General features: G+C 44.7%; 1 pseudogene; it reads right to left on the bottom strand.

The window, feature by feature from the left end:
* Positions 1-6,630: 6,630 nt before the first annotated feature.
* Positions 6,631-17,449, bottom strand: part of LOC122940417 — a 135,660-nt pseudogene continuing 124,841 nt past the window's right edge.

Raw genomic sequence — 17,449 nt, 5'->3', positions numbered from 1 at the left:
GTAGCCTTAGTAGTCTGTCTTGGCTGTCAAGATCCCTCATGTAACCACTGCTCCTGTTGTGGATATGAGACTGAAAGATCTGAAGCCATTAAAAGATGGCACTGGCATCCGGGATCACTCCCCACTTATCTATAGTTTACATTCCTTACATTCAATTATGCTAATTGTTCAGAAGTGAAAATTTATTTTTGTATAATTACCAATGGAACACTGCCACAAGCCTCAGGGGGGATGCCCCCTCTCATGTGCATATATACTGCTTAACTTTTAGAATTTTGCTTTGATCTTTGAGAGGTGTCAGTGTGTTTTTTCTCCGTTGTGCACGTACTAACAACTTGCCGTTTGGAGCAGACAGTTGATAAGATAGCACAGCTTGTGTGCATTCAAAATAGTTGGCGCCCAGCGTGGGACAAAGATTAAATTGTTCTGACTGAGCAGCCGCATGAAATATCCACTGGTGGGTCGGACGCAAACAAGGAAGGAGACTGTGCAGCTCAGCGAAAGATAAGAAAACTAGTTATCCTACCTGATATCCCTTCTGTACCTCCGCTCTGTGCAGTGGGTGGGACAGCTCTCCATATGGACACCAGTCCACATAAGCCCTTGTCCTAAGAACGTGGTCAAAGTGTATTATCTACTGTCTGTGGTTCGACAGGGACTTCAAAGGAAATATACATATGTATATAGTTACATGTGTTCCAACAGTTGATGATTAAAAATATATACTCGTCCTACCAGCAGTAGACTATTGTCACGTTGGTAGGCGTGTTCCTATTGGTGTCATGTATCTGTCACACCGATAGATGTCTTGAAGTTAATATTAAAAAAAAAATGAGAATTATATTAGTGGATGTTGTAACGGATATCCTCGGAAAATGAGGAAGGGCTCATATGACGTATATGCCAGAGGTATAAAACACGGGCTGGCATGTCATTGAGTATAACTGAAGTCCCTCTCCAGAAGGAGAGAACAGGTTATCGGTAGCTGTCCTGTAGCTTCAGGGAGTTAGGAAAGTGTTCAGATTGAATGTACATGCAAAGATAACTGAGAGAGACTGACAGTGCGGGCGGCATTAGAAGCCTTCCGGCTGGGAGCCGTGTACAGTATTCAGTATAATGAAGACTTAAAAAGAAGAGAAGAAAATGGAGGCAGACAACTTAGCATCTGGCAGTTACACCGTTACAGGAGAGAAATTCATTAAGATCACAGGAATTTATGAGGAGAAAGTGCTGACATAAGGAAGGAATGCTTCAAGATAACAACGTAGTAAAGGATGCAGGAGCATGGTATAGAACAGCCAGAGAGATGAAGAGATTAGGCTGGACAGAAATGTATGATGAAAAGACAAATGATTACCTTTACATGCCGCCAACACAGCCCCTAAAATGGCACGTGAGAGCTCCGCCATACTTCAGCAGGCACGACCCCCACCATATTATCAGCCCCTCAGTCTCTGGAGGGGTGGATCTGTGGAGTAGGTCATTACCAAAAACCCACAGGGAGGAATGTCTGTTACAGCTGTAGAGCGGCGAAACCAAGCCCCAGGCCCACCTCCTTGTACCTGGTTATCGCACAGGATGGCACACCTTATGTACCAGCTTCCGCTCCGGCAGCCATCTTAACTAATCCCACTGACTCTCCGGCAGCCATCTTAACTAATCCCATTTTCTCCCCAGCAGGCTTCTTAACTGAGGTAACTTCACTCCCTGCCCAGTGGCCATCTTAGTTACTGGTATTTTTCCTGATACGGCTAAAAGCACGAAACAATACACATAGATCTAAGTAGCACCACATAGAGTACTCAACTCAGTAAGTGAAGGATACACATTTTCCTATAATTAGTTATTACTTGTAGTATTGTTTAATTAGATGAAATGCCTGAACTTCTATGTTTTTTCCTTTGCTAGGATTAAGTCAGCACTTGGAAGCAACTTCATCTTGATTCATAACAGGTTGTTGTGGTTGGTGCAGATGTTCGGGACTCCAGGTCAAGGGGAATTGGGTGAAGATATTAGGTTAATTCCTGCATTTAATAAAAAGTCAAGTGAAGTACTGGACCCTGGGGGTCCTGCCCATCTGCTAAAATTACAAAAGGAGGGGATTGTGTATGGATCTTGTTTCTATCTGTGGGCTGTTTGCATTGTGTTTGTTTTTGTTGGTTTGCCCATTGTATTAGTGTACTGAACGTATGTTCAAGAGAAATAGTGTGCAGCAAGCGTTTGGTTTGCATCCGCGCTGAGGTCGTTGGTTTTTGTGGTAGTCAGGAGAACTAACGGTTTCTGGCCCCCTAGTGAACGGTAGGAGTCCCCACTGGGGCCTATGGAGACAAAGCTAATTTAGAGTTAGGCAACACCCAAGGTATTTAGAAAGGGACCGACAGGGATCCCAGCTGCAGAAGTAGTAAGGAAGAGAGAAGACAGGCAGTGAAGAACTTCAGCCAGCTAATGAAAGGTGTAGACATGTCCCCCCCCCCCCCCCCCCCCCTCCCTGGTGGTAAACTGAATCCAGAGTAGTGGGAAAAAGCATGTAGGGAAAGCAAAGAATGGCTAAAAGCTAACAAGTAGCGAGGGAAGTATATAGAGGAGGTGGAGATAGACAGAAGAAGTGGGAAGTACTATTATGAATGTTATCATGATAATGTTAAACCATCTCTGCAACAGAGAAAGAAAAAAGTAAGTCTGCCACCCTCTAATAGTCCTAGTCTGTGTTGACTGTGCCCGGATCACTGTCCCCACAGACACCCATGTTTTTAGAGATTGCTGGGGAGGCAGTGAGGACGATACAAAGACAGGACAGGAGGAAAAGTTAGATCAAGATTAGGAAACAGACAATACTGTATTGGCTGTGCCCTGAAACACTTTAGCAGACTCAAGTCCAGCCCCAATGATATCCAAAAAAGTCCCAGCACCTCCAAACAGCTAGGTCAGACAAGCCTAGATGGCTGGCAATTCATCAAAATGACCATCCTGCTTCTCAGTACAATGATGTACATCCTCTGAAAGTCTATCAACCGGGTATATCGTAGAGGCATGTCTAGCAGTCACTGATATCTCACCAAAAGGTACACTACCCAAAATTAGCCTCTGAGAACCTTTCTATAGATCAGTTTGGGAAGCACTTTTATGCCCTCTTGTGACAAGACCCAGTGGCTAATCAGACCGTAACTGTAATCATTTACATATCTGCCCGAGACATAACTGAATGCAAAGTTTAGCAGCAATCTGACATTTCTATCTGGTTGTGTTATTTTGTTTTGTCAATGAGTGTACTATCTGTCTTTTTAGAGAGGGACATAATCCACTGGTTGTAGTATCCACAAAATGAATGTCCAGAAAGGGTTAGTGATGATTGTGTTCTCTGTTCTAATGTGAATATTCCCCAGCCCCTAGCGTTTCACATGTAATAACAGTGACATTACTAGTTAAGAGGTCCGGTGTCTGTAATGGGACCAAAACCCACACTACTAGTGTTGATCGAGCACCAAAGTGCTTGTGTGCTCTGGCTGAACAGATCGGTATGCTTGTGTGCTCTACCAAGCACCCGAGCACAATGGAAGTCAATAGGAGAACCCCAGGCACCCACTGCTCAGAAGAGAAGAGGGTATCTGGTTCACGAAAAAAGGTTAGAAATTGATGGAAACCCCATCAAAATGGTTTGGAAACAGCATTAAGAGAATAGCTGGATGGGTCTTGGACTCCTATTATCTAAGACATACAATAGACAACCACACAAAGGCTATATGCCAAAAGCCAGGTATGTGCAAGCCATCAATCTATCCATGAGACAGATGACAGGCTGAGTCAGCATAATGGTAACCTTGTGCACTATGAGACATTCCAAACCAGCTCTCATCTGACTGAGAGCCAGTAAGCCTCAAAGTTACTTCAGATTTGTTGGCTGGCTTGGGTGGACCTGCGCACCTAGATCAATATCATTAGGGTGACAAAAAGTTTTCAGATTGTCCTAACATAATATTCAATAACCTTTCTATACAGTTTTGTCATACAGGTTTTATGTGATATATAGTGGTGATGTGTAAAGTATAAGTGCTGGGAGGCGTGTATATACCACCCAGATACCTCAGCTGGGTGAGATAACTGAAATCCTAAAAGCTGCAGTGGTTTCAGCAGAGTGTAGTTTGCCGAGACAGTTTTGTCTAGATGTTGTTCTGGGCTGGATTTTATGTGGACTGGGGTATAGATTTGGTAGTGGGATCTGCCAGGCCGCACCCTTCCCCTACATGTATTGTCTTTTGCCAGAGGTGATCGCAGGTGAGGCCTGCTAATGTAATCAAGAAGGAATAAAACAACCCTCTGTTTATGACTTGGAGGGAGAAAGGCTAAGGAAGCCTGAGAGAGAGGGGAGCCTGAGAGGCTCTGTGTGGTCTCAGCCAGGAGGACTGAGGGGCCACGAGCCTTTGTAAAGCCTAATGCTTGGGGGGCCCAGCGACACCTCAGGAAAGAGGGTCGCATGGTAAGAGTCGGGAGGACTTCTAGGTCATCTCCCCCCCCCCCCCCCCCCCAAGGGTGCTGGTGTGGTCACAGCCTGGAGGCTACTGGACCGTATATGGCTGAAGAAGCCAGATCTAATTCAGTGTGTGAACGGCGCTCTATAGGTGAGGTAGAGACAACACATGTATTAGGTGGAGCCCAGATGGGCAGGTGTTTATTTTCTATGTTTATGTGTGTGATGGTGCTGAAGTGCCGAAAATAAAGCACCTTTTGGACTTGAACCCTGTTGTCAGAGGAGAAGTCTGTGATTTCAACCCCCCTGAGAGAGCAATCCCTTACGAATAATTTTTTTAAAATTTTATATATATACACTCCTGATCAAAAGTTTAAGACCACTTGAAAAATAGCACAAAAATCATATTTTACATTGTTGGATCTTAACAAGGTTCCAAGTAGAGCTTCAACATGCAACAAGAAGAAATGAGAGTGAGACAAAACATTTTTTGAGCATTCAATTAATTGAAAATAACGATTAAACTGAAACAGGCTATTTTTCAGCTGATTCAAATTTTAGGAACACATGCCTTTAAAAGGCCCAATCTGTGCAACGATGTGGATTCATTGTCATTTTCTGTCAGGTAGTCACACGTTGTGATGGCAAAGGCAAAAAAACTCTCCCTTTTTGAACATGGTCGGGTTGTTGACTGCATAAGCAGGGTCTCTCACAGCGCGCCATCGCTGCTGAGGTGGGACACAGTAAGACAGTCATTTGGAATTTCTTAAATGATCCTGAGGGTTATGGAACAAAAAAGTGGAAGACCCAAAAAAATTTCATCATCACTAAGCTGGAGGATCCAATTGGCTGTCCGTCAAGACACTGGACGATCCTCGACCCAAATTAAGGCCCTTACTGGTGCTGACTGCAGCCCCAATCAGATGGCATCTGAGACTGAAGGGCTTCAAAAACAAAAAACATCTTCAAAGACCTTGTCTCCTTGAACGCCACAAAACTGCTCGTTTGGACTTTGCAAGAGAGCACCAAACATGGGACATTCAAAGGTGAAAGAAAGTTTTATTCTCTGATGAGAAAAATTTAACCTTGATGGTCCTGATGGTTTCCAACGTTACTGGCATGACAAGCATATCCCACCTGAGATGTTTTCTACGCGCCACAGTGGAGGGGGCGTATAATGGTCTGGGGTGCTTTTTCCTTCAGTGGAACAATGGAGCTTCAGGAAGTGCAGGGGCGTCAAATGACCGCTGGCTATGTCCAGATGTTTGCAGAGAGCATTCCTCATGACTGAGGGCCCTCGTCTGTGTGGTAACGACTGGGTTTTTCAACAGGACAACGCTACAGTACACAATGCCCGCAGGACAAGGGACTTCTTCCAGGAAAATAACATCACTCTCTTGGCCCATCCTGCATGTTCTCCTGATCTAAATCAAATTGAGACCCTTTGGGGATGGATGGCAAGGGAAGTTTACAAAAATGGACAACAGTTCCTGACAATAAATGGCCTTCATGCGGCCGTCTTCACCACTTGGAGAAATGTTCCCACTCACCTGATGGAAACGCTTGCATCAAGCATGCCAAAACAATAACGGCGGAGCTACTCATTACTGAGTTCATGTTTGGAAGTTGGATTTCTGTTTTGGGGGAGTTTAGTTTAATTTTTTTTGGAGGTGTGGTCCTAAACTTTTGATCAGCTGAAAAACAGCCTGTTTCAGTTTATTCACTGTTTCCATTAAATTGAATGCTCAAAAAATGTTTTGTATCACTCCCATTTCTTCTTGTTGCATGTTGAAGCTCTACTTGGAACTTTGTTAAGATCCAGCCATGCTAAATATGATTTTTTGCCATTTTTCAAGTGGTGATATATGACGTAACGTAACCCTGACAGGCTAAGAGAGCCCTATCACTGCACCAGTGAGACATAGCCCTGCTAGCCCAGTAGACTGCCACCAGTTCCTCGTTAGATATAAGCCCGGTCCATTAACAGAGTTATATCGGGTCAGAAACCAACCAAGGTAGAATGTAACATAATACCGAGCCACGGACGTGTGGATTTGTGGGTCGAGACAACAGAATAGCACAAGAATAAATTATATATTTATTTGCCTTAAAGGGGTTGTCTCACTTTTGGAAAAATTTTTGGACTTTCACATATAGGCCCCATACAGATCACAGACAGGGTGGAATACTGATTTTATTCTCACCAAACGTGTTTATATATATATTTAAAAAAACTTAGTTTTACTTTTAACTAGATCTGTCCTTTGATTACCAATATTCATTCAATACAAGAGACTATGTTTGTTTGGGGAGCTCCCACAGCGGTCCCAATCATCACTCCAAGCCTTCAGCTACCTCTGGTAACTGAAAGCAAGGCGCTGTTTTATCTTCCTGTAAAAAGGAATATCTGAAGGAATAAAGCCAGTTAGTAACCACCATAAAAACACATAAGGGAGGTCACTAACGGGCTAAGCATAAAGATGGCTTCTCTTATATGTGGGTTTTTTGATGATTAACAAGAGATGATTTATGGTTGAAACACATATCACATTCTGAACAAGAAAATGGCTTCTCCCCTGTGTGATTTCTCTGATGCATAACAAGATATGATTTACTGTTAAAACATTTTCCACATTCTGAACATGAAAATGGCTTCTCTCCTGTGTGAATTCTCTGATGCATAACAAGATGATGTTTACGGTTAAAACTTTTCCCACATTCTGAACATGAAAATGGCTTCTCCCCTGTGTGAATTCTCTGATGTATAACAAGATATTGTTTACTGTTAAAACATTTCCCACATTCTGCACATAAAAATGGCTTCTCCCCTGTGTGAATTCTCTGATGTATAACAAGATCTGATTTATGGTTAAAACATTTTCCACATACTAAACATGAAATTGGCTTCTCCCCTGTGTGATTTCTCTGATGTATTACAAATTCTGATTTCATCTTAAAACAGTTCCCACATTCTGAACATGAAAATGGCTTCTCTCCTGTGTGAATTCTCTGATGTATAACAAGGTATGATTTACTGTTAAAACATTTCCCACATTCTAAACATGAAAATGTCTTCTCCCCTGTGTGAATTCTCTGATGTGTACCAAATTCTGATTTACTCTTAAAACATTTCCCACATTCTGAACATGAAAATGGCTTCTCTCCTGTGTGAATTCTCTGATGTATAACAAATTCTGATTTACTATTAAAACATTTCTCACATTCTGAACATGAAAATGGCTTCTCTCCTGTGTGAATTCTCTGATGCATAACAAGATTTGATTTACGGCTAAAACATTTCCCACATTCTGAACATGAAAATGGCTTCTCTCCTGTGTGAATTCTCTGATGTATAAGAAGATATGAATTATACTCAAAACATTTACCACATTCTGAACATGAAAATGGCTTCTCTCCTGTGTGAATTCTCTGATGTACAACAAGAGACGATTTCTGATTAAAACATTTCCCACATTCTGAACATAAAAATTTATTTTCTTTTACGTGAGGTGTTTGATGTTTAGCACCTCTTCTGTGACTTTTATTCTGTGTTACAGTCTTTGATAAATAAGAAGATCGGAGCTGTTTAAAAGAATTAAATGATGCATTGTTGCTGTGATTGGATGAGAGTATATCTTGCATATTGGCATGCTCTTCAAATGTATCTTGTGCGATACCACAATCATCTACTTCAAAATCTGAAGATACCAGATGTTTCTCTAAGTTCCTGGTACAGTCATCTGCCAAGAATAAAACACATTTTATTATTGATGAATAACATTAAAATTGTATTGAAGTTTTATAATTTTTCCATATAAAAAATCTTGACGACATTTTGATATTCTCTCCTGACTTCGAATCCCATGTGTCTCATGTTAAACAAGTATTAGAGGTGTTGAGGGAGAATCAGCTATCCGCTAAGCAAAGAAATGTGTCTTTGGTGTACAGTAGATTCTGTTTCTAGGGCATGTAAGGTGCTAGCAATTAAGGAATGGGTAAGACCTTCATCCTTAAAGGCGTTCCAACGATTCTTAGGTTTCGCCAATTATTATCGTAAATTTATTATGAATTTTTTTGTAATTGCTAAACTGTTGACCGACCTTACTAAGAAAGGGGCGGATTTGGAGAATTGGTCTATTGAGGCCATTTCTTCATTTGAAAAATTAAAAAAGGCATTCAGTAGCGCTCCCATTCTGATCCAGCCTCATCAGGAGAGACCTTTTATTGTGAAGGTGGATGCGTCCGAGGACGGCGCAGGAGCAATCCTTTCACAAGGTCCTACTAGCCTCACTAACCTGAGACCATGTGCCTTCTTCTCCAGGAAATTCTCTCCAACGGAGAGAAACTACGACATAGGGAATAGGGAGCTGCTGGCCATTAAATGGGCATTTGAGGAGTGGAGGCATTTTCTGGAGGGTGAAAGGCATTGTGTAACTGTTGTCACTGACCATAAAAACCGTATGTTTCTCGAGTCTGCTAAGAGGTTGAATCCCCGTCAAGCCAGATGGGCTCTGTTTTTTACTCGTTTTGATTTTTCCATTACGTTCAGGCCGGGAAGTAAAAATGTGAAGGCGGACGCATTATCTCGGAGCTTCCATGCTTTTCAACCTACTGAGGTACCACCTGAATCCATCCTACCAGCAAAAATCTTCATAGCAGCTCTAACCCAGGATATCTCGGCTCGCATTAGGTCTGAACAACATCTGGCACCGGTATCCACCCCAACAGATAAGTTGTTTGTTCCCGTACAATTTTGTCTCCAGCTTTTGGGTGAGTGTCACGATTCTGCCTTTTGTGGACATCCGGGTGTTGAGGGCACTAAGGATCTGGTTTCTAGATCTTATTGGTGGCCCACTCTAACTAGGGATGTCAAGTCCTACGTGTCAGCCTGTGAGGTTTGTGCCAGGTCCAAGATACCTAGGACTCTCCCTGCTGGTAACCTACGACCCCTACCCATTCCCAGTAGACCCTGGTCCCATATCTCGATGGACTTTATAACTGACCTACCGCCGGCAGAGGGCAAGACTGTAATTTGGGTAGTGGTCGATAGGTTTAGCAAGATGGTCAATTTCATTCCCCTGGCTAAAATTCCGAATGCCAAAACTCTGGCATCTATTTTTTTGAAAGAAATTGTTCGATTGCATGGTATCCCAGAAAATATTGTTTCTGACAGGGGTGTGCAGTTTGTGTCCAAATTCTGGAGGGCCTTCTGTAAAAAATGTCAAATTTCATTGCCTTTTTCTTCTGCCTACCACCCTGAGAGTAATGGGCAGACTGAACGCCTTAATCAGTCTGTGGAACAATTCTTGAGGTTGTATCTGGCTGATGACCAGCAATTATGGGTGAAATTTCTTCCATTGGCTGAATTTGCTTTGAATAACCGTGTCAATTCTTCTGCTGGGGTTTCACCTTTCTTTTGTAACCATGGTTTCCATCCCCGTTTTCATTCTGGGTCATCAGCCTCCTCCTCTAACCCTGAGGCGGATAGGCTCTCCTCTGAACTGTGCACAGTTTGGGCCCGGGTTCAATCGAACTTAGAAAAGGCTCAAAGTTCTCAAAAACTCAAGGCCGTTAGGAGACGTTCAAGGGGGGTGAAGTTTCAGATTGGGGATAAAGTATGGTTGTCCCCCAAGAATCTCTCTCTTAAGGTAGATTCTAAAAAGTTTGCTCCTCATTTTATTGGACCATATAAGATTACAGAGGTGATTAACCCGGTATCATTTAGGTTGGAGCTGCCCGAGTCATTCCACATTCATGTGTTTCATAAATCTCTACTTAAAAAATATGTTGAACCGGTAGTACCATCGAAAGCCTCGCCTCCACCGGTTCTTGTTAATGATGCTGTCGAGTATGTGGTGTCTAAAATAGTGGATGTCAGGAAGGTGCGTAATTCCTTGTAGTACCCGATTCACTGGAAGGGGTATGGACCTGAAGAGAGATCTTGGGTACCTGCCAGGGAGGTTCATGCTCCTAGACTTGTTTGAAAATTTCATTTAGAACACCCTGAAAGGCCATCGCCTGAAGTCTTGGGTCCAGTGGCCCCTCGTAAAAGGGGGGTACTGTAACTGTTCCGAAGGTGCACTCGGTCTCCCATTAGTCGCAGACCTGCTGCTTAGCTTCGGGAGCGAGGATCTGTGCTTGACCTCGTTCCCAGGGCGGCTTTGCTAGCTGGGAGGTTCCCTGCTCCTAAGTCTGCCTTGAGCGCCGAGCTGATCACTCGGTGCTCGACTGGTTGGTCTGTCGGTCATGTGACGCTGGCCACGTCACATGACACTCACTCCTCACTATAAATACAGGCAGCCTGCTGGCCACAGGTTGCCTGTTAATTTAGGTTCCACCTGTGATGTTGTATTTCCTGGCGTACTTACCCCCTGCTGTTTCCTGACTATCCTCTGCCTGCTCCTTTTGTACTTTGCTGCTCTCCTGGTATTCTGACCCCGGCCTCCTCCTGACGATCCTCTGCTTACTCCTTTGGTACTTCACGACTCTCCTGGTATTTATGACCCCGGCTTCTCTTGACTATTCTCTGCTTGCTTCATTTGTACTTTGTAGCTTTCCTGGTATTGACTCGGTCCGTTCACGTTCTGTTGTTTGTCTGTCTGTATGTCATCCCTGCACTTAGTTCAAGCTAGGGATTGCCGTCCAGTTGTCCCCTGTCATTAGGACTCGCGAGGCAAGTAGGCAGGGCCAGGGGTAAGGGTGGAGCGCAGTGGTCACTTCCCTCCCCCTGTGTGTGTGTGTACGCGACCGTTACACAGTCATTGTGCCACTATGTGGCCTCCTCATGCTGCCATCTCCACACCATGTCACCTTGCCACTCATTTTTATCACCATGCTGCTGCTGATACTCCTTAAAAGGCCTTAAACTGATCACCAGGCCCACAATTTAATTAAGGATTTGGAATCGATAAACTCAACTTGCTTTCATGGGCTGCATCAGTGGCGTAGCTAGAAATGACTGGACCCCACAGCAAATTTCTGAATGGGGCTCCATCCCACAGTAATTTTTTAGCGACCCCTTCCTTTCATGCCACCCCCATTCCTGTGGCTAGTAAAGATCGCTCTCTCAGACCAGGGCCGGCGAGCTGTTCCATTCGTTTTATACACTGTCTATACACTATTTCATTGTGTAATATTGTTGAGGGGGCCCTGACCAAATCTTCTAGTCCTCCTCCTCCTGGATAGGACCCTTTTGGGTCAGGGCCCCAAAGCTGCAGCTTTCCCTGCTTCCCTTATAGCTACGCCCTTGGTCTGCATTAATCTGCAGGTGACCGTGATACAGCTCCACAGATTTGTTTCCATCTGCATCTTTCTAAATAATCTGTGGCATTAGTCTTTTATCCAGACTCCGTCATTGTGCCACTATGTGGCCTCCTCATGCTGCCATCTCCACAGTATGTCACCTTGCCACTAATTTTTATCACCATGCTGCTGCTGCTTAAAAGGCCTTAAACTGATCATCAGTACACAATATAATTAAGGTTTTACGCACAAAACCAAAGTAAAATAATAAATCGATTTTATAGGAAAAGTTGATTGAAAACATTCTTTTCTGTATATTTACTTGTATATAAAGTCCAAGTGCTGCCAAAAAATTACAAGAAAGAGGCACTCCGATGCAACCTCTATATCACATAAAGGAGGGCCTCATTCACATTGAGTTGTGGACTTGCAGGTGAGCTGACCCTGTAAAAAATTTGATTTGCGGGCCTGCAGGTGAGCTGACCCTGTAAAAGATTTGAGTTGCGGGCCTGCAGGTGAGCTTACACTCTTACCATATTTGCGAGGGCATTATATGTGACGAATAAGCAATGCATGTTGATATGGTGGAAGAGGAGGTGGAGGATGAGAAAAGGAAGATTTAACCATATACCCTTGTTTGTGGTAGAACGGGTGCATGGGAATACAGTCTATTAACTACATTAAAAACAACACGTGTAAAGTGCCTTTATGTTCATCAGCATTCCTCTGGTGGAGTCGAGAAGTCATGGTCAATCCAGGCCTTGTACATTTATATATGAGACAACCTGTCAGCATTTTCAGTTGACAGGCGGATACGCTTATCGGTTATAATGCCACCAGCAGAACTAAATACACGCTCAGACAAAATGCTGGCGGCAGGGCAGGCCAGCATCTCCAAAGCGTAGAGCGCCAGTTCATGCCAAGTGTCCAGCTTGGACACCTAGTAGTTGTAATGCACTGAGGGATCATTGAGGACGCTGACAAGGTCTGCTATGTACTCCTTCACCATCTTCCAAAATGTTTCTCTCCTTGTGGCAGTAGGCCGCACATCAGGGTGAGGGTGCTGGCGGGATGTCATGAAACTGTCCCAGGCTTTAGAGAGTGTTGCCCTGCCTCTGTTGGAACTGCTGGTTGTTCCCCTTGTCTCCCCTCCTTGGTTAGCCAAGGAAGTACGGACTCTGCTGCCAGCGTTGTCAGATGGAAAATTGTGGAGCAATTTTTCAACAAGGATCTTCTGGTATTGCACCATTTTGCTTGTCCACTCCACCAGAGGAATGAGAGATGAGAAGTTAGAAACATAGAAACATAGAATGTGTCGGCAGATAAGAACCATTTGGCCCATCTAGTCTGCCCAATATATCTGAATCCGATGAATAGTCCCTGGCCCTATCTTATATGAAGGATGGCCTTATGCCTATCCCATGCATGCTTAAACTCCTTCACTGTATTTGCAGCTACCACTTCTGCAGGAAGGCTATTCCATGCATCCACTACTCAGTAAAGTAATACTTCCTTATATTACTTTTAAACCTTTGCCCCTCTAATTTAAAACTGTGTCCTCTTGTGGTAGTTTTTCTTCTTTTAAATATGCTCTCCTCCTTTACCGAGTTGATTCCCTTTATGTATTTAAAAGTTCTCTTTGTAGTGGGGGTCGAGAAGGGTGAACAACCAGTAATCTATGTTGTTTAAAATGCGTATAACATGCGGGTCACGGGAAAGGCAGCCTAACATGAAGTCAGCCATGTGTGCCAGAGTACCAGCAGGTGAGACTTCACTCTCTTCATCAGGAGAATCACTCCCAATCTCCTCATCCTCTTCTTCTGCCCACCCACGCTGAACAGATGGAATTAAACTTCCATGGGTACTACCCTCTGGAGCGGAAGCAACCGTCTCCTGCTCCTCCTCTTCAGCCTCCAATTTGCGCTGAGAAGATGAACTGAGGGTGGTCGGGTTATTATCAACCTGTGAAAAGTCTTCCCCCTTTTCCACCTCTTCCACAAGCAAAGCGTCGTCCTTAATTGTGAGCAGCGAGCATTTGAGAAGACACAGAAGTGGGAAGGTGACGCTGATAATAGTGTTATCGCCGCTCACCATCTGTGTTGATTTATCAAAGTTGCATAAAACCTCACAGAGGTCAGACATCCATGCCCACTCCTCGCTTGTGAATAGCGGAAGCTGACTGGAAAGGCGACGACCATGTTGCAACTGGTATTCCACAACTGCCCTCTGCTGCTCACAAAGCCTGGCCAACATGTGGAACGTGGAGTTCCAGCATGTGCTCACGTCGCTCAGGAAAATTGGGGTATGTTTTTAGAAACCACTGAACCACAAGGTTGAATACGTGGGCAAGGCATGGGATGTGTCTAAGGTTGTCCAGTTCCAAAGCCGCCACCAAGTTATGGCCATTATCAGACACAACCATGCCTGGTTCTAGGTTGAGTGGTGACAGCCACAGCTCAGTCTGGTCTCTTATACCCTGCCATAGCTCTGCGGCGGTGTGCTTTTTGTCACACAGGCAGATCAGCTTCAGCCAGGCCTGTTGCCGCTTCCCCACTGCAGTGCTACATTGCTTCCTGCTACTGACTGATGGCTGATTGGTGCTGCACGCGGATAATTCGGAGGTGGAAGTGGAGGAGGCGGAGGATGAGAAGTGGGGGTTGGAGCCACTAACGTAGGTGGTGGCGGAAACCCTGATGGAATTGGGGCCCGCAATCCTTGGCATCGGTAGCACCTGTGCCATCCCAGGGTACGAGTGGCTCCCGGCCTCCACAACATTAACCCAGTGTGCCGTCAGGGAAATGTAGTGTCTCTGACCGAAAGCACTTGTCCATGTGTCCATGGATAAGTGGACCTTCCCAGTAACTGCGTTGGTCAGGGCACATGTGATGTTAAGGGACACATGTTGGTGTAAGGCTGGCACGGCACACCTTGAAAAATAGTGGCAGCTGGGGACTGCGTTACGAGGGACGGCCGCCGACATCAGGCTGCGGAAGGCCTCAGTAGCCACAAGCCTAAATGGCAACATTTCCAGGGCCAGTAATTTGGAAAGCTGCGCATTTAGTGCTATGGCCTGTGGGTGGGTGGCTGGGTATTTGCGCTTGCATTCAAATGCCTGGGGTAATGACATTTGTGGATGTGGTCGCTGATGGTGCTTGCAAAGGTCCAGGTGCAGGGCGGGAGGCATCCGGGCCTGCATCTTTGACAGGGGATTGGCCAGCACGTAACACAAGGGAAGAGGAGGCAGTGGTGTGACCCGCAGACACAGATTGTGGACCCAGGCGTTCGGCCCACCTATTAGGGTGTTTTGATGACATGTGGAGGATCATGCTGGTAAGGTTGCTAGTGTTCACGCCCCGGCTCATTTTGGTGTGGCACAGGTTGCAAACTACTATTCTATTGCCGTCCGTACTTTCCTCAAAAAAGCGCCACACTGCTGAACACCTACCCCTTAGCAAGGGAGATTTACGCAAGGAGGCGCACCATAGAACAGTTGTGGGTCTGTTCGGTGGTGCCCGCCTTCTACCTTTTGCCACCTCACTGCCTCTTCCAGCCTGTTGCAGTGCTGCAGATCCCTCCCCCTCTGTACTGCTCTCCTCGCTCGGTTTGTTGCCACCTTTCCAGGTTGGGTCAGTGACCTCGTCATCCAGCACCTCCTCTTCCACTTCCTCACTCTGATCATCCTCCTGATTTGTTGACCTAACCACAACCTCAGTGATTGACAACTGTGTGTCATCCTCTTCCTCAAACTCTTGAAACAGTAATTGCGGTTGAGTCATTGGCAACTGTGTCTCATCATCATCCACCTCAATAAACACTAATTGTCGTTCCCCAGCATCATGTTCTTGTGACTCTGGATGCTCAAGAGGTTGGGAATCGGGGCACAAGAGCTCAAGTCCCTCTTCAAGCGTGCTTGGCGAGAGGGCCAAATCAATTAATAGCGATGAATAGAAGACCTCGGAATATCAGAGTGTGGGATCACTTGTTTGGCCAGACTGTAAATGGTGGGAGGAAGGAGGATCAGGGTGAGGATTGTGTGGGCCAGACTCTTGGCTACTGAGACTGGACTTGGTGGAAGACAGGGTGGTGCTTAACCGACTGGAAGCACCATCTGCTCGCACTGGGCATACTTCAAGAGTGGTCTCCTGCGCCGCCCTGCAATCTGGGACATGAAGCTAGGTATCTTGGATGATTGTTTTTCTTGTGCTCTGGCAGCAAGCACAGTTTCAATGCGCCCAGGGCCACAGCCTCTGCGTGCACCATCAGAATCACGGCCACTTCCCCGTCCCTCAATGCTCGCTTTCTTCATATTAAATGTTATATGTTATAAGGGGCCGTACATAGGAAAAATGTGAATAAATTATGGAAAAAATATAATTGTTTTTGATAATATTTTCCCCAATATCTGGGCCTGACACACACACACACACACGCTATTGCAACACAGATGTGACAATTCACTGCAGGGACCGTTTATAGGAAAAATGCGGATACATTATGGGAAAAATATAATTGTTTTCCCTAATATTTTTCCCATTATCTGGGCCTGACACACACACGCTATTGCAGCACAGATGTTACAATTAACTGCAGGGACAGTTTATAGGGAAAATGTGGATAAATTATGGAAAAAATATAATTGTTTTCGCTAATATTTTTCCCATTATCTGGGCCTGACACACACACACACACACACACGCTTTTGCAGCACAGATGTGACAATTTACTGCAGGGACCGTTTATAGGAAAATGATGGAAAAAATATATCTTTGTTGTCAGTAATATTTTTCCCAGTATCTGGGCCTGACACACACGCGCTATTGCAGCACAGATGTGACAATTTACTGCAGGGACCCTTTATAGGAAAAATGTGGATAAATTATGGAAAAAATATAATTGTTTTCAATAATAGTTTTCCTATCTCTGCCCCTGACACACAGAAGGTATTGCTGAACAGATGTCACAAGTCACTGCAGACACCCTATATAGAAAAAAAAATCGCTAAGTAGTTAAGAAAAAAAAATCTGACTACTTTGCAAGATGAAATTGCTGCCACCACATATAATAGTCCTTAAAAGGACATTTGGGTCTTTGAAACGTTTAATAAATTGTAATCACAAACTCCCTACACTGTCTGTCCCTTCCTAACAGCAGCTCTCCCTGACTCGCAATGAGCCGAACCCGCGTCATCGGGTGCTATATAGCACCCGATGACGCGTTCCGGTCAGCCAATCACAGTAATGCCAGTAGCCAACATGGCTACTGGCATAACAGTGGTGGCAGTACTTACCTGCACGCTTATTGGCTGATTAGCAGCCGCAAAACGTGCGAGGAGGAGACTCGACCATGGCGCTCGAGCACATGCGGTACTCGGCCGAGTACCGCCATGTGCCGAGCATAGCAATGCTCGAACTGAACAGATATTCGGCCGAGCATGCTCGCTCAACACTAGTGTTCAGTGGTGAGACTTTTTTGACAAAGGATTTACGAAATGTGGAGGTAATCCATGTAAAACCTGTAATTATGTACTTCCTACAAAATCATTTGAGAATTCAGTCCATTCATGCAAATTTCCCATTCGCAGTTATATCAACTGCAATACGGAGGGTGTTATCTATGCTATTAGGTGCACCCACTGTGATCTGATGTATATAGGCAGCACAGCCCGCAAATTTAAGAGCCGCATTCTTGAGCACTTAAATTACATCAGTAACCCGAACATCTTGAATATTTCAAATATAGCTA

This window comes from Bufo gargarizans, chromosome 6 (genome assembly GCF_014858855.1).
Source record: "Bufo gargarizans isolate SCDJY-AF-19 chromosome 6, ASM1485885v1, whole genome shotgun sequence".
NCBI classification, from domain to species: domain Eukaryota; kingdom Metazoa; phylum Chordata; class Amphibia; order Anura; family Bufonidae; genus Bufo; species Bufo gargarizans.
This window is presented reverse-complemented; position numbering and strand designations above follow the sequence as displayed.